The sequence below is a fragment of the Poeciliopsis prolifica genome, unplaced genomic scaffold (genome assembly GCF_027474105.1).
Source record: "Poeciliopsis prolifica strain line A6 unplaced genomic scaffold, Auburn_PproV2 SCAFFOLD063, whole genome shotgun sequence".
Taxonomy (NCBI): domain Eukaryota; kingdom Metazoa; phylum Chordata; class Actinopteri; order Cyprinodontiformes; family Poeciliidae; genus Poeciliopsis; species Poeciliopsis prolifica.
In genome coordinates, this window is record NW_026562438.1 from 443751 (window position 1) to 462539 (window position 18789).

The window sequence follows — 18789 nt, forward strand, 5'->3', positions numbered from 1 at the left end:
GGAGTCGCCAAAATGGCAAACTATGGAGTGCCATTAATGGAAATAATTTGGTTTATTTGGCCTGTCAGGAAAATAATGTGGATGTTAATTTTAAAGTCTGTTTTCCCTTTTTCTGATGTTTCCATCATGTATTTATTGTGTTAATTATATTTAATGTGCCAAATCGCTCACAAAGACTAAACACTGCAAACAAGATTTTTATCAATTTATTTTTTAAATGCAAAGCAAACATGCTCACTGGAGAGTTTTCTCTCTTAGTTTTGTTTAATTTTGTATTTGTTGTTTTGTACTCAAACCTATAAAAGTGATGAAACTGGGGAAAAGCCATTCTGTCTGCCTCTGGCTGTGGATATTATTTAATAAATGTATTTTCTGAACTTTCTGGCTTTTTGTACCAAGTTTGAAAACAACGGCCGCTTGCAGCTGGAAGGAGTTTGTTCATTGTCTCATGGCTCCAATCAAGCATTATTACTGTTATTAAGACAATAACTTAAAGGGCAAAAATAAAAACTAGCTCGTAGTCGGTAAACTTATCCAATGGCCGGACCGAATCCGGCCGACAGTGGAAGAGGCCTGCGCGTTTCCAGCGGTTTTGTTTGAGTTCACAGCCGCTGAAATCGGTGCGCTCAATTGACTCCTTTCAAGTTCACAACATGAGCTGCCAAATGTAAATGTCACGCTGGGAATCGATGACCGAGCTTTCATAGGATGAACAAATATTGATGCGAAGCCACAGAGCCGTCAATGAACCAGGCCGAGAGCGGACGCACCGATCAGATCCGTTTCACAAACTTTTCCTCAAATCATGATGAGAAAAAGTTCAAAAAGCAGCAGAGCTTTCAGTCGGCTGAATGCTGTTCAAAAATATTGCTAGTATTTATTGAAATAATAGTAAATAGTTTAGTAATCGATTAATTGTTACCTGGAGAACAAAACTCAAAAAAGAAAATGGCTTAAAAAAACATTCAGAACAGTAATTAAGCCAAAACTGTACAAAATATTTATTCATTTTGAATTAAAGATAAAATGTTTTCCTCAGAACTCCTTCAGTTTATCTGCTGATGTATTTAATCCAACAAAATGTTTTTCTTATTGAACAAAAAGACCTGAATTGCTCATTTGCACATTTTAAAGGTTCATGTGGTTTAATGATAAATCTATAGAATGTAATTTTTTATTAATCAATTAATTACTAAAACAGTGGTTCGTGTCTCAAACTCTGCTGGAAGCCAGAAAGGCTCTGAAAGCAAATCTCTCTTTCCAACAATAAAAATAAAAACATTTCTGTCCTAACATTCAGTCAGGATTCCCTACAAGATTAGTGTCAGAATAATTTCCCTAATTATTCTTCCCCTTCTGCCTGCACCAGTTCAGTACAGATGTCACTCAGAAGTAGTGAAGAGCTTTTATCAGTCGGTGGATCCAGAACATCTGCAGAGACGGTTAGAGTCCGACTCTTTCTTCCCCGTGTTGACCTGCTGCACTCACCGAAACCCCTTCGAAGGAGCTGGTGTTCAGGGCTCTGTAGATCTCCGAGGTGATGTCGTGGTTGTTGTAGTTGAAGTCCTCCAGCCGCCGGCCCTTGGCCTTCAGGGGGGCCACGGTCTTGTTGAGGGCCAGCGCCAGGGCCCACACCGCGTCGAAGGCGAGCGGCGCCTCCTGGAAGCCGCCCGTCTCCTCTGGGTTCTTCCCCCAAGACGAGACATCAAGGCTCCCAGAAACTCCTGTGAAGTCTGGCGGAGCGAGGACAGGAAGAGAAGAAACAAGTCCAACCGAGTTAACACAAAAAGCTTTCGGAGACGAATCTGCAGGGCTGAAATCCATCAACTAAGCAGCATGCTGGAATAATGCGTTCAGTTTGAACTTGGAAATTGGATTCCTGAACTTCAAACTGCAGCACGCCTGCCTGGTGTGGAGAAAAACTGCAGTAAAACCTCTTTATTTGAACTTCATTCAGTTTGATTTAAGGGGATCTATTGTGCTAAATTCACATTTTCCATTGAGCTTCTGCTGCTTCTAAACACATCCAGCTGTTTTCCAGTTGATGTTTTTTGGTGTCTGGAAAATGAGCCATTTCAAAAACCTCCAGAATGTGACATCATGAATGACCTGGCAACCTCAGAAATGCTCCAGCACATTGCTCAGGGTTTACTGATGTATAGGCTGTACAATGGCTGCTGGAAAAGGCAACTGCTTTGTTGTTGATTTACCCTCCACAAATCACTCCCTACATTCTTGCTGGTTTTGCAGGAGGCTCCACTTCTGTTTTTCAAGGATGCATACTTGCATAATTGTGGATCTGTTTGTGAAGGGGCGTGGCCAGCAGCAGATTATGTGGGTTTAACGAGACAAAAGCAGCTAAAAGTAAGAGAATTTATCTCATTAGCTAAGAATAATTTTGTGCAGAAAATGTGATGAACTTGTTTTGACCAATCAAAATGCATTTCAGGAGCATAATAGGTTCCCTTTAATTAATTCAGATACAGAGAATGCTGCTGAACTTTTCCCAATTTTCAGTATGTTAATTGCAGCATTAGCTTGTGCTAATTACTTAAGTGCGTAATGACAAGACTAGCCTTGTCATTACGTACAACAATGAGCAATTCCCACTGGTTTTCCAGCTGGAACACAGATGAGTTGGTTGAAGCTTGATGTTATTTCTCAAACTGATTTATGACTTCACAGGGAAATAACTCAGCTGAGCTAACTACTAGAAATGAGCGGCTCCATCCCAGAGGAAGCCGGGAGACACGCAGGCAGTTAAACTCCTCTCAGTACACTGATCAATCACTTCCTGGTTTTTCCTCTGTGAACATTTTGAAAGAAATGTCCACAGAGGACGAGCGCCTGCCCCAGTGGAGGAGCTGCAGCGTGTCGGGGTCTTGTTCATGAGTCCATGGACTGTCTCAAACCTGAAATAAAGAGACAGGTTTATTTCTGTCTGTTTTCTTTATTTAATAATGTTTTGAAAAGTATGAATAGGAATAAGTTTGATTTATTTCTTTTGCACACTATGCTTTTAAATGATACTTTAAAGTATAAATATTTGCATTTTACTTTGTGCTATGCAACAAATTAAAGTTATTTGCAAAACTGCAATTAAAATCACATTTTAGAGGAAAAGTAATTATTGGAAATAAGTGATCAAATGTGCAGGAATAAAACCACGTTCCCTCAGGTTTACCTGAATGTTTTGCACATATCAAAAGGCAAAGGCAAAGAGGACATTTGTCACCAGCAGCTTGCCATAGATCCGTTCGTCAGACTGAGCAGAAACGTTTCCTGCATGTCGCTGGGCTGGCCTGCAGGAACAGTGAAGGACAGCAGCGCTGACCACACTTATAACCCCGTCTTTTATTGGGGAATAAAAACGCCTGCTGGGATCAGAGTTGTGCCAGCTAAGCTAACTGCAGGCGAGCCTGAGGGACCGAGAGGGACAGGAAAGGTGACCGCAGAGGCCCACACTCTGCTCCGCTTGTTTTCTGTCTGTTTAATGTGTTTATTAAAACTCATTAGCATTCAGAGCTGGCCCACCAAGATGACTGCTGCAATGTCACATTTGGTCAAACATGCCTGCTCTCTTCAGCTTCCAGATGTAAAGATTAACGGAGGTTTTTTATCGACGCATAAGCTGCTGATCTGCAGCCAGCGGGGGGTCAGACAAGACGACGGTGGAACTGGAGCAGCAGAGGAGATAACATGAAGTTAAATATAAATCAATAACAGTATGGGTGGAGCCAATAACTGGATCGATCACAATGCCATTACTGAGGCGTTAATGCACAACTAACCATTTACAACCATTTTGTTCCCCAAAATCTAAACAAATAGTGACTTTTCTTCAGGTTTTTAACCCAAACTGAGAGATTAACTCTATTGTTCGGTTTGAGATGCTGCTGGATGGGATTTGCATGTAAATTTACCCCACAGGGTCACAAACTATGACAACTTGAGAAACCTTGGCTCAGCAAAACGTCTGATTCACTGCAGCACATCATCAAAACACAAAGTCAAATGTCCTCTGAACTTCTGGGCGATTGTCTTCAACATGAGAACAAACGAGGTTTCAGTGCAGCAGGTGTACAAACTGCAAACTAAAGCATGTCATTGCATTTTATAAAACAAAATGTGAAAACATGTTTCCATTTCCAGCCTGAAAGGCTGAAGGTTTTTCCATGTTTTCCTGCATGCTGGTCCTTCAGGGAAGTGAAAACAAGGCCGAGACGTTTTTTTAAGAAAACAAACGGGAAACAAACTGAACCGCCTTGTTAACGGCTGATTTGACCTGATTTAAAGTCCACAGCTCCATTTAAATAGAGACACAGCAGATAGAAACAGTAAAGAGTGAAAGCTTCTCACTTCTTTTCCTGCAGGCAGTTTTTGTTTTTTTGGTGCTTTTGTGATAAACCTCCCTGAAAGCAGGGACTCCATTCATGCAGCCGTCTCTCTGGATCCTTTCAGGATAATTAGGCCTACACACCTCTGATTCAGTTAAGTCAATTTCATCTGATTGAAATTCCTCCCCGGCTTTTGCCATTTGAAAGGCAGCTGACAGTCTGCTCCGGCTCGGCCCGCAGCATCACTCCAATCTGCCAATTTCAGCTTAGAAATTGAATTTGAATGGATCTGACTGTAAGCAGGAGGTCTGGCTGTAATTCTTATCAATTGCCGAGCGGCGCACGGACAGCTAACTCCGCAGGTAGCGGCAGGTGCTGCTGGAATATAAACAGCAGCTGCTGAGGAAGAGGAGCAGATAGGAGGAAGGTGGGAGGAGGGAACGCTGACGGAGAGAGACGGATCATCAGAGCAACAACTGGACGGATCCGGAGAGGAAGAGACAACGTGAGACGATAGAGGACGGCGGGAATCTGAGCTGCTACACCAGAATCTTTCTAAATGAGAAAAGCAGGCATTAAAACGAGCAGCGGATTCCCAAAACTAATGGATTCAGGTCACACACAGTTCACCAAGACTTATCAATATTGTTCCCAACACTCCGGCTTTTACAGGAACAACTCGCATCTCAGGGGATTCCATAGGAGAGCGAAACGTTTCCAACCACGACGGAGCTGATGGAGGCTCAAACCGCGTCGCAGGACAAACTGCAGGACAAACTCCAGGAAAAACTCCAGGAAAAAACTCCAGGAAAAACTCCAGGAGAAACTCCAGGAGAAACTCCAGGAGAAAAGACGTGACGGACGGCTGACGCAGCAGACGCCACGGAATAAGGCCAGAATCGTTATCCAGTCCAGAACAAACAACATTTTCACCATTTAACTGATAAAACTGTTTCAACTTTTCATTACAGATGAAAAACTGATAAATGAAATAAATTCCGACAACATGTGGCGTTCAGACGCCACCAACCGGCTCAGAGGCACATCTGGAGAGCCGACTAAAAATCCGTCAGCATACAGAACCGAAACTAACGAGACAAACTGGAAATAAATCACTGAAGACCCGCAGAGAGCCGAGCGGCAGAGCTCCGACAGGACAGACTCAGAAGTGGTGATTTCTGGTCCTTTACGGCCGTTTCGGTGTCAGGATCAGACCGGAGATCCGACTCCTGCTGCCTCCTCTCCTGGACCAGGCCACAAAAACTACAGCCTTTTTATAAACCTCTTTCAGAAAAATTGGACAGCAGGACAAAATACAACCTGTGGTTTTTTAATGCAACTGTATTTTTCTGCAGCATTTCTGCAGCTTTCTGAGTGTCCACAGAGTTTAAAGGTTTATCCGTCTTCTGCTTGGATGCTAAGTTAACATCCTTATTGCCTTAATTGTTCGTCTTTAACAGAAGAATTAAGACGAAGGAACAGAAGGAACCGTTCGTGTTTGAATCCCTTATTGTCTTGTCAGCTGTGAAAAGTGCACACACCTCCAAGTTGCACCTACATGTGGCTGTGCTGGTTGCTAAGAGACCAAAGAAAGAACGTTGTGAGATTTTCAGTTGGCAGTTTAAATGCTGTATGTCTGTGATACAGAGGAGTCAGTGCATAAGGAGCCCAAGCATCATTCCTCCAATGCCGTGCTGCTGCTGATGAAAGGTTTTCAGTTTTGGCTGAATGTCTTTACTTTGGTCTCGTCTTTTATCCTGCTGTCATTTCCTCCTTCAACGTGTCCAGATGTTCTTGCTAAGTGTTTTTCATGAACTTTTATCTTTAACCTGGCACATGAGGCCTGTAGAGTCTCAGATGGAGCGCTTGGTTTTTTGAACATTGATCCAACGGTTCTATGGTTTATGCTAGGTGGCCATTAATAATATTGATTATCAATCATCATGATAAATTTCTAGGAATTTTGATTTATTGTTGTCATGATAAATTACACTTAATGATGCCAAAACTGTCCACACTGATGGGATTGTTAGTTTATATTTTTCCTCGCTGTTTGTGTTAATAAATATCGACAGATTTGAAGATATTATTAAATGAAGTGACTGCAGTGTGCATTTATCTCCACCTCTCTGGACATTTGTGTTTGTGGGTTCTGACTGCAGAGTCATGCAGCTACTTAAAAAAGAAGGATTAACTTTTTGTTATTTTATTGTTATTGAATTGTACCACAGAACATCGTGATAAAACTTTACGTCCATAACTAGTTCTGATTATTTTATATTTTTCAGTATTTGTAGGTTTCCATGGTTTAGCTTCGTTTCCCGTTTTGTTTTGGGTTTTTTTACGTCAGCAGCACCAGAGCATCTTCTCTGCTGTCATGTTCTCCTCTGACTTCCTGCCACCCGTTGAAACGGTTACGGATCAGGCGGTGGATCCGGATGGAGCCTCACCATGTTGGAGACGCCGCGGACGGTCTCGGGGTTCAGCATGACGATCTCGGTGGTCACGTGTCCCTCCACGGCCTCCGTCATGTTCTCCACCGTGCAGTTGATGGCCGGGTCTTTGATCTTGAACCAGTTGTCGGCGTACCAGCCAATCAGGAACCAGACGTGCTTCTTCCCGTACAGCTTCTCCTTGAACACCTGCAGCGGGGGAAAGGGAGACGGATCAGTCCCGGAGACGCCGAGCCAAACGCGGGAGGACAGGGAGAAAACGCACCGACCTCACAGAACACCTTCCTGGCCTCGGTTTCATAAAACAGCCCCACAATGATCCTGGCATCCTGGCGCTGCATCAAATTAGCAGAAAGAATTGCTTAGTTACATCAGCAGCATGAATTTGACTTCACAATATCGCAGCTTGATGTGGCAGCACAATGTGCCAAAGTCCCGCTGCTTGACAGGATGGCACATATTGCTGTTCAGGAGTTGATAATTAGCGTGGCGCATTAATTTCCTCCATCAAGTCGCCTCTATGCTGATGGCGCCGTGTGCAGCTGTGAGGCGGAGGAGGAAGGAGACGGCCAGCAGCCGAGGTGAATTTTTAATCAAAGCACCTTGAGGTTCTTGACAGCGACAGCCGGGTCGGTGAGGAAGCTCTGACGAACGCTGATCTCGATGCCTGCCTCCTTCACCCTCTGCTCCAGATCATCCAGAGTCTGGCAGATGAAAGGAAGGACGGGGCGGGGGGCAGAGAGACACGCAGAGAGGTGACAGGTTGAAAGACAAAAGCAAGTCCGACGGGGAAAACAAAACTAATAACAGCACCTGCAGTGTATATTGGAAATATAGAGCAGAGAGATGAGTGTGTGTGAGATAAACAAGAGAAGCAGGGAGGATTTTTTTAGACATCAGCTGGAAATGAGAAAAGTAGAAGGAGAGATGAGAGAGGATGGAGCAGAATCATTAACTTCCATTACAGGAAACGGGCCAGGTGCCGCGGCATCGACCGCCGCTCCTGAGGAGGATGTATTGCTTGATCAATATTTCTCACAACCAATATACCAAAAAAATCCCCCATCAGTCAGCAGCAGAGATTGACTGTGGCCAGAGAACACAAAAAGAGCTAATAAACAAACAGCGAGAGGCAGGAGGACAATCAGGAAACCAAAGACTGCAGTGATAAAACAAAGAGCCGGGCGGGAGGGCGGCTACTGACGGAGGTGAAGACTTCTGTGGTCTGCTGGATGGTGGCGATGCGTGACCAGTTCCACTTCTTGAAGAGCCGCACCCTGGTGGGGTTATGGAGGGTGGCAGACGGGTGGGTGCGGAAGAAGGTGGGGAAGCGCTGGCGGTTGGACAGCGCTGGAGAGCTGGAGCCGTAGGACAGCTGGAGACAGAGAGGAGAGACGGGAGACAGAGGATGGAGGGGATGGAGGGAGCAGAGGGGATGGAGGGGATGGAGGGGATGGAGGGAGCAGAGGGAGCAGAGGGGATGGAGGGAGCAGAGGGGATGGAGGGGATGGAGGGAGCAGAGGGGATGGAGGGAGCAGAGGGAGCAGAGGGGATGGAGGGGATGGAGGGAGCAGAGGGGATGGAGGGAGCAGAGGGGATGGAGGGAGCAGAGGGGATGGAGAGGATGGAGGGAGCAGAGGGGATGGAGGGGATGGAGGGAGCAGAGGGGATGGAGGGGATGGAGGGAGCAGAGGGGATGGAGGGAGCAGAGGGGATGGAGGGGATGGAGGGAGCAGAGGGGATGGAGGGAGCAGAGGGGATGGAGGGGATGGAGGGAGCAGAGGGGATGGAGGGGATGGAGGGAGCAGAGGAGAGATAAATTAGCAAAGTATATCTACCTGAGAAGCTCAGACTCTCAAAAGAGGCAACATTTATGATGCAAGATTATTGATTAATGAGTTAACCTAAATTTAATTATTAATCAACTAATGATTAATTGATAAGCGGCCACTTTCTTAAAAACCTGAGTTTTCTGTTTCGTATCATAAAGCACATGGAGATGTTTTCAATCCCGTCGCCTTCAGGCCTTCTGAATGAGACTTTATCGCTGCTCGGCTGAACGAACACTATTAACTAAACACTATTAACTAAATACTATTAACTAAACACTATTAACTAAATACTATTAACTAAACACTATTAAAACTAAACACTATTAACTAAACACTATTAACTAAATACTACTAACTAAACACTATTAACTAAATACTATTAACTAAACACTATTAACTAAACACTATTAACTAAATACTACTAACTAAACACTATTAACTAAATACTATTAACTAAACACTATTAAAACTAAACACTATTAACTAAACACTATTAACTAAACACTATTAACTAAACACTATTAACTAAATACTACTAACTAAACACTATTAACTAAATACTACTAACTAAACACTATTAAAACTAAACACTATTAACTAAACACTATTAACTAAACACTATTAACTAAATACTACTAACTAAACACTATTAACTAAATACTATTAACTAAACACTATTAACTAAACACTATTAAAACTAAACACTATTAACTAAACACTATTAACTAAACACTATTAAAACTAAACACTATTAACTAAACACTATTAACTAAACACTATTAAAACTAAACACTATTAAAACTAAACACTATTAACTAAACACTATTAACTAAACACTATTAAAACTAAACACTATTAACTAAACACTATTAACTAAACACTATTAACTAAACACTATTAACTAAATACTATTAACTAAACACTATTAACTAAACACTATTAACTAAACACTATTAAAACTAAACACTATTAACTAAACACTATTAAAACTAAACACTATTAAAACTAAACACTATTAACTAAACACTATTAACTAAACACTATTAACTAAACACTATTAACTAAACACTATTAACTAAATACTACTAACTAAACACTATTAACTAAATACTATTAACTAAACACTATTAACTAAACACTATTAACTAAACACTATTAAAACTAAACACTATTAAAACTAAACACTATTAACTAAACACTATTAACTAAACACTATTAACTAAACACTATTAAAACTAAACACTATTAAAACTAAACACTATTAACTAAACACTATTAAAACTAAACACTATTAAAACTAAACACTATTAACTAAACACTATTAACTAAATACTACTAACTAAACACTATTAACTAAATACTATTAACTAAACACTATTAACTAAACACTATTAACTAAACACTATTAAAACTAAACACTATTAACTAAACACTATTAACTAAATACTACTAACTAAACACTATTAACTAAATACTATTAACTAAACACTATTAACTAAACACTATTAACTAAACACTATTAAAACTAAACACTATTAACTAAACACTATTAACTAAACACTATTAAAACTAAACACTATTAACTAAACACTATTAACTAAACACTATTAACTAAATACTATTAACTAAACACTATTAAAACTAAACACTATTAACTAAATACTATTAACTAAACACTATTAACTAAACACTATTAACTAAACACTATTAAAACTAAACACTATTAAAACTAAACACTATTAACTAAACACTATTAACTAAACACTATTAACTAAATACTACTAACTAAACACTATTAACTAAATACTATTAACTAAACACTATTAACTAAACACTATTAACTAAACACTATTAAAACTAAACACTATTAAGACTAAACACTATTAACTAAACACTATTAACTAAACACTATTAACTAAACACTATTAAAACTAAACACTATTAAAACTAAACACTATTAACTAAACACTATTAAAACTAAACACTATTAAAACTAAACACTATTAACTAAACACTATTAAAACTAAACACTATTAAAACTAAACACTATTAAGACTAAACACTATTAACTAAACACTATTAACTAAACACTATTAACTAAACACTATTAAAACTAAACACTAAAAACTAAACACTATTAACTAAACACTATTAACTAAACACTATTAAAACTAAACACTATTAACTAAACACTATTAACTAAACACTATTAACTAAAAACTATTAAAACTAAACACTATTAACTAAACACTATTAACTAAACACTATTAACTAAAAACTATTAAAACTAAACACTATTAAAACTAAACACTATTAACTAAACACTATTAACTAAACACTATTAACTAAACACTATTAAAACTAAACACTATTAAAACTAAACACTATTAACTAAACACTATTAACTAAACACTATTAAAACTAAACACTATTAACTAAACACTATTAACTAAACACTATTAACTAAAAACTATTAAAACTAAACACTATTAACTAAACACTATTAACTAAAAACTATTAAAACTAAACACTATTAAGACTAAAGGATCATCCAGTTTTTATAAAATAAAACCACATGGGATGTTTTCTGTCCCACATTGGACTCAGATCACACTGTTTCTCTGTCCTGTTCTGGTTTGGCTCCGCCATCTTTGTTTCTGTATCAACCGAATATCTAAAACTGACTTCAAAATAAGAGCTTGAATATAGAGGTCTAATCACAGTTTCTTTGTCATAGAGCATATCTAGCATATTAAAAGAAGCTGGAATATCTAGACATGATTGGCCAATCCAGATAGAGCATTTATTGTTTTTGGTGTTGATTGGCTGAGAAAAGCAGAGATCAGGAAGGCAGATTTCAGCCTGTGCAGTACAGATAAGATGCTTTTATTCTGCATAATAATGAACATAATGATAAATTTGGTGTCTGAATGGTTAAAATGAGCAGAAATATTTTGTACTTTTTCCCAGTGGATGAAGATTAAACTCACCTGGAGTTTAAGATCCACCAGTTATCAGAACCACTGATTCAAAAAAGCCTTTTTTATTTTATTTGTCTTCTCAGTTGTTACTTCTTCATGAATAACTGATGACATGATGGAGGTTAAATGATTTGATAAAAACCAGATCATCTCTTCCAGCCCTGCAGTCAGGATGTACTTATTTTTTATATTTGGTGATATACTCTCAGCCATTTAATCGGTTTTTACAGAACTGTTGCATTGTGCTTAAATTTAAAAGTAAAATGAACTACAAGCTTCTCAGTTTGGACGTTTATATTGTTGCATTCGTCTGCAGTCGGCTCAGAAACAACAAATCGTCTCTTCTTCCTCTTTTTAGCATCTCTCAATTTAATAAAATGTGCCAACAAAGTCTTTAACTGTGATTAAAAACCAAACATTCCCTGCAGGATTTCTCATGCAGATGCCCCCATGAAGCTGAGATGGCACTGAGATGGGTTTATTAGAGAGAAATGAAGAACTGATCCGGTTCTTCCTCCGGACCGGCGCCGCCGTCCGTCCGGACGCGGCGACGGTCCTCCCATCAAACACTTCCACAGCAACCACTGGAGATAAAATCCTTGACAGGTCTTTCTTTAAAACGCAGAACCTGCTGTTCAGGGAACCATTAGGGAGCGAAACGGCTCCGGCCCTATTACCCATAAACCCACTGGGTTTTAACCAGCGGCAGCCAGAGGGGCGCTGATGGATGTCACATGTCCGGTACGTTGTGGGCTCCCCAAAGAAACAAATCCCCGCAGGCAGAGGCAGGTAGATGGAAGAATCGATACAGAGGAAGGAGGAAATGAAGGCAGAAACAACGGATGTGGAGGAAGAGGAGAGGAGGAAGAGATCGGCTTCAGAGAGAAAGGAGAACAAATCACCCAGCGTGTGATGCTGTTTAAATCAAACCTCCACAAACAAATAAGGCTGATTATTGCCCACTCAAACGTTCAATCAATGGAAGATTCATATTTATAAAACTTCCTAAGCACAGAGGAAAGCCTGTTTTATGGTTTAATAATCTACAGTCATAGAAATATCAGCTGGAGAATCACATCTTTAGAAAATAAAGCCCTAAAAGATGCAGCAGACCAGCCAGCGATCCAGAACCACTGGATCGCTGCCTAACCCAGTTACTGGATTTCAACAGAAACACAATCTGTGCTGCATTTCTGACATCAGGAATCCAAACAAATCAATGCAAGAGAGCAGAACCAACAACACTGACAATGTTCATATCAGTATGAAGGAAAACAAACAGATATTTATTGGATGGATGGATGTTGCTGTGGTTTCTCAGGTCAACTCTTCAATATTTTTCAGTCAAGATTCAAAACCCAACCTTCTTGTTGCTAGGCAACAGCGCCAGCATCGCGCCGCCTTGCAGCCCGTTTTGTTTTACTCCGATCCGAGATAAAGCCACAGCCAAACTGATGCAGAGGTCAAAGTTCAGAGAGATGCAAGCGCTTCTCAGCATCCGCCCTCCAGTCAAACAACTTCCTGAACCGGCGACCGGAGGAAGAAACGTCGGCACAACTCATCTGGGGTTCTGTCAGCTCTTCATAAATTAGTCTGAGTTTCAGCAGAGGATGACTAAGAATATTAAAGTCATTACGATAAATTATCTGGAGTGTTAAAGCTGCTAACCGGCTCTGGGTTCCCATCCCACATAAATCACAAAAAAGACCAAACTACCGCAGGAGCAGGAGAGGAAATATGTTCCGGATGCTTTAAAGTCACTCTGCGGCTTATTTAGGGCCGAACCTGGAAGAGCAGAACTATTTTATTTGTGTCAAAACCCAAATAACCGAGTTTAAGCCTTTCTGATGGCAACAGTTCAACAGGGAGGCACAAATAAAGCAGCAGCAGGCGAGAAAAGATGCAAGTCCCTCAGATCTCTGAGGACCCGGCTCCTTCCAGGAACAGAAAGAAACGGGATCGAGTTAACGACCTCTGTGATCCGGACCGGGTCGCCGTGGGCCGGGCCGCCGCAGGCAGAGACAACAGCATGACGGCTGGGAGGTTACGCCAGCAGTGGCCTGGAGTAAAGACAGACGGATCCTTTCTTCTGCGGGGAGAATCTGCCGCTGCAGCCGAGACGGAAACGAAGGCGGGTGAAACAGAGAGAGGGAGGCGGCGGGGAGGCGGCGGGGAGGCAGGGAGAGGGTGAAGAAATGAGACAGAGATGACAAAGAGAAGACCAGCTCCAGGCAGCGACAAACCCACAAAGAAAAGGAGGAAAAAGAGCAAGTCAGCCAGTGGAAAGAGTTTTTAATGATGAGGAAACAGAGAAAGACCAGAAACAGGAAAGAGGGCAGAAGCCAAACTCTTGAGCTGATTGTTCTCACTGACTAATCTGTGGATGAAACGTCAATTATGGGACAACGATAACGAGCCGAGCGGCGCGGAAAGAGGCGAACTGAAACTCAGAGACGCTGATCTCCAGAGCTGAGAGGAAACAAGCAGCTCTTGTGTTGTTGGAGGCTAAACGATGAGTTCTGTCCTGGACAGAAGAGCCGCTGCAATAATTAAAGGTGCAGTCAGAAACATGTTTTAATCAATGAAACAGCCGGGCATTGATTGGTGGATTTAAGAGCAATTAGTGGAAAATAAGCAAAAAGCTGACTTTCACATCGGTGAAGAATTTCATGGTTGAATCCTGAAATATGAGCCGGAAAATCCTTCAACTTTAAATCCTTTATTTACTCCAAAGGGAAGTGAATTTATATGTGAACGTCGTCACAGAGCCGACATCCTGCAGCAGGAAGGATCTGCTTCCATCCGTCTCTAAGCTGCACAATTAAAAATGATTTCACTTATTAGAAACATGGCAGGTTTTTACAAATCTTGTTTGTGTGCAAATGTCTTCGGCTCTGCAGGGGGAGGAGTTTGTTTTTGGCTGCTTGGTTTATGCCACAAAACTGCAACAGAAACTCACATGATGCTGGAGAAACGACGGAGGCAGGAAGTGGTAGGAGGATGATTTAAACTTAATCACCTGTGAGTTTAATTGAGTTTCTTAGGCAACAGAAACGGAACCATCGCTCTTGTTTTTTCAACATTATTAAACTTTTGTGCAGATTTACGATGAAAATGCAGCAGCAGCTGTTTGACGTCTAACGGCTCAACGACCCGGCTGCAGAGTCGACCCCACAGGAACATGTCTGCATGACATCATCAGCTCTGCTAATCAACATCCTTTGCTTTTGCCGCTCCCCTTTAGATCTCCGGCTGTATGATTAGAGTGATGTTGGAGTAGGGGATATGATTTTGCATTTATTTATTATTTTTGTCTGAAAGTTAAAAAGTCAAAGTCCTTCAGAACCGAAGGAAAAATGGCCCCGAAAAAACTATTCAAGCAAAAATGAGCAACAAATAAAAATCATCAACATGAAGCTGATCTGAGCGACGCTGTCCTGCAACCAGCAGAATAAATCTGATCCAGGTTCAGCTGTTTTCTGTACAGGTTTAATTTATTTATTCATACAGGTTTATTTTTGTCTGGACTGTTTTTGGTGTGAATGTTTTAACTAAATAATATTTGCTTTTTTTAATTTGGATTATTTTTATTTTATTTTTCTTTATTTTACAAAATGTGTTTTAAGGCTAAAGTTGCCTGATTACATATTATTGCTTTTAATGATTATGTATTAGTATCAAATAATTCTTTCAAATTAAGTCGATGCTTTGGTATCAACATTTAATTTAAAATTTAAATTATTATATGTTTAAGGATGGACTTTGATGGTGATGATGAAATTTCAATCAAAAAAATTTAAATAAGATCCAAAGAACCGAAAAACCAGAAGAAACTCGAGTCTGGAGAGTTTAGAGGCAAAGAGCAGAAAATAAGAAGCTTAAACACCGAGAAGGACAGACAGACAGACGGACGGACAGACAGACAGACAGACAGACGGACAGACAGACAGACAGACGGACGGACAGACAGACGGACAGACAGACAGACAGACAGACAGACAGACAGACAGACAGACAGACGGACAGACAGACAGACAGACAGACGGACAGACAGACAGACGGACGGACAGACAGACAGACAGACGGACAGCTAATTGGAAACAGGAAGCAGCTGTATGAACGAAAACAAGAGCAAAATGAAGAACTCTAACAATAATAATAACAACAATAATTATAATAATGACAATAATGATAAAAATAATAATATAATAATAATAATAATATAATAATAATAATAATAATAATAATAATAATAATAATAATAATAATATAATAAATAATAATAATAATAATAAAAACCAAGCAGAGACCAAAGCTGATCAAAGAAAACACAAAACAAAGAACTCAAGAAAAATGAAGAAACTAAAGAAATGATGAGGATTTACGGAAAGACCATCGCATCAATAATAATAAACTGTATATGGCAAGACCTGTTGAGCAATAATGAGCTAAGTGTGAATATGGCAAGGCATAAGAAAGTTTTTAATCTAGAAAATGATCAAATCCCTTCACTACTTCCATAAAGCAGCATCAACAACGATTCTTTGGGATTATTAACAGACCAGAGATAAACCTTACCAGACAGACAAACATAAAACATTTTATGACTAAAATAAATAAGAACCAGTAAAAATTGGTGCAAACTATAAGGTTCACATTAATATTCATACAGCCTGAAGCAGAAGCTGCATTCGCAGATATAACTTTACCAGGGTGACATTTACTTCCTGTTGTAATTTCTACACACAGCGACTGGAACGGGATGCTTCCTGGAGGCTTTTATTGCCCCGACCTGCCCCAACCTGCAGGCTTTTATTGCCCCGACCTGCCCCAACCTGGAGGCTTTTATTGCCCCTACCTGCCCCAACCTGGAGGCTTTTATTGCCCCAGCCTACCAGGGTGGAGATCTGCCCCGGGAGAAAAAGCAGCATTTCACACTGGTGATAATTTACACATTAATCTCAATGAATTAAGTTAAATTAATCTGTGTGACAAAGTAAAAACTTACAATCAAAGTAATATTTTTATATAATCATTAAACAAAAACTAAATTTATGAATATTATAACTTTCACTGAGTTTCAACTGATTTTTATTCCGTTCCAGATTCACCATCGCGCTGGAATCTGGGATTTGATGAAACAACATTAAAATATGTTCCAGTAAAAACTCTCCAAAAACTCTGCAGTAAATTTACTGAAACTATAAAACTTATCCGCCGTGACGCGATGATACGATGATACGATGATACAATGATACGATGATACGATGATACGATGATACGATGATATGATGATACAATGATATGATGATACAATGATATGATGATACAATGATACGATGATACAATGATACGATGATATGATGATACAATGATACGATGATATGATGATACAATGATACGATGGCGTGATGACTGGTTATAGTTTATTAGTGGAAACTTTTAAATTTGTAACGGCAGCAAGAAAGAATCGAATGGTGGAAATAAACAGAATAAAGTCTAAAGATCCTGGAGAAACGTACTAGAGGAAGAAACTTTAGAACCACAGAACCGCAGAACCACAAAACCGCAGAACCACAGAACCTCAGAACCACAGAACCGCAGAACCGCAGAACCACAGAACCACAGAACCACAGAACCACAGAACCACTCACCACGATGAGGTTCCACATGCGGGCGGCTTCGGCCACCAGCGTGGAGACGCCGCTGCAGCCGGGCATCAGGACGATCTTGATGGGTTCGGTGTAGAGCAGGTCGTACAGCAGCTTGGTTGCCTCCCCCGGGTCGCACTGCAAGGACAAAACAAATGCGTTTAGATCAGGACCAGAAATAGAAAAGATAAGACCGACGGAGAGATAGAAAAGGAGAAACAAAGAGGCAGAATGAGGAATGAGAGGATGAAGATAAAGGGAGCTGGCAGCTGCCTTAAAAACTGCGACATCACAAGTGGAAGAAAAACTGGAAATAGAAGAAACAGATGCAGGATTCACAAACAAAGTGATAAAAATGTAAAACTAAGAAAAACGAGCGTCACATTTTCATCCTGACAGCAACATTAAATCCACGGTTCTGACTCCAGACCATGAGAGGCAGCAGGCAGACAGAGGCAACCCGATGGGGCGGCGCCGCCCTCACACAGTTACACCCTCCATGAAGTCGTTTACGACACATCCGGGAAAAGGAAACGATGCCGGCGATCCATCACCGGGATCAGAGAGGAACACTTCAAAACCCACTCACATGACGTCTGAGACAAAAAACACATCCGGCCCCCCAGCCGGCCTCGGCGCGGGCCCCCAGCGGCCCCCGGACCCTGCGGTTAGCAGCAGGGGGCCCGAGCGGAGGGACTGTGATTGGTATTCAGCGGCTGGTTGTTCATTAACTCTCAGGCTGCGTCTCATGGCAGACTGAGTCAAGGAGCCGACAAGCTATTAGATCATTCTGATCCATTAAGGAGAATCAGCTCCCAATTTAAAGCCCATCTCTCTTCACTTTCACTGTTTAAACAAAATTCAATAAAATAGAAGAATTATGACAAAAAGTTAGAAACCCGTCCGCTGGGTCCAGATGTTTCCTGTCAGCTTTTAATCAAACTGGGTCAGGATTCATACCGGGGCGGTCCAGAAGGAATATTCTTCATCGTTTCAACCACAGTTCAATACAGTGAAAACTCTTGCAGGCTGTGGTGAGTTTGAAGCCGTCAGAGCCGCGTTCAGCTGACCACGGGTCGCTGCAGCTGCTTGTTTGTCCAGAAAATCCTCATTTGTTGGGAGAAAGCAGGAGCTGATTGGAAGTGGAGTCGTGACTGTGGATCTGATGAGCGTTTGGATGATCGAGCGAACGCGGCGCGGAGGACCTGACGGCTCCCACAGGGGAAGCCAAAGCAGCTGCGCGGTCTGGCGTGGAGCACAAGTGGCCGCAGTGATCAGCCTGAATTCATGTCTGCAAATGATGAGCTGTGGTTACATGGAAGAGCTGCACTTCATCACAACACATGAGCCTGAAGGAGCCGATTCAAAACGCTTCAACGAGACTCTCAGCAAAATCCCTGCAGTTATCAGTGAAAACAGAAAGTCATGAAAAATCATTTCTCTGCTTTCTGAAGGCAGCGCACGTTTTACTGAAGAGTAAATCACATCATTCTGTTTCTCAGTCATCAGATATGAATCTGCTGTTCCCTCCTCCA

General features: G+C 40.9%; 1 pseudogene; it reads right to left on the reverse strand.

Annotated features, from left to right (window-relative positions):
- LOC129379977 (gamma-aminobutyric acid type B receptor subunit 1-like) overlaps nucleotides 1-18789 on the reverse strand; it is an 85968-nt pseudogene that overhangs the window by 31895 nt on the left and 35284 nt on the right.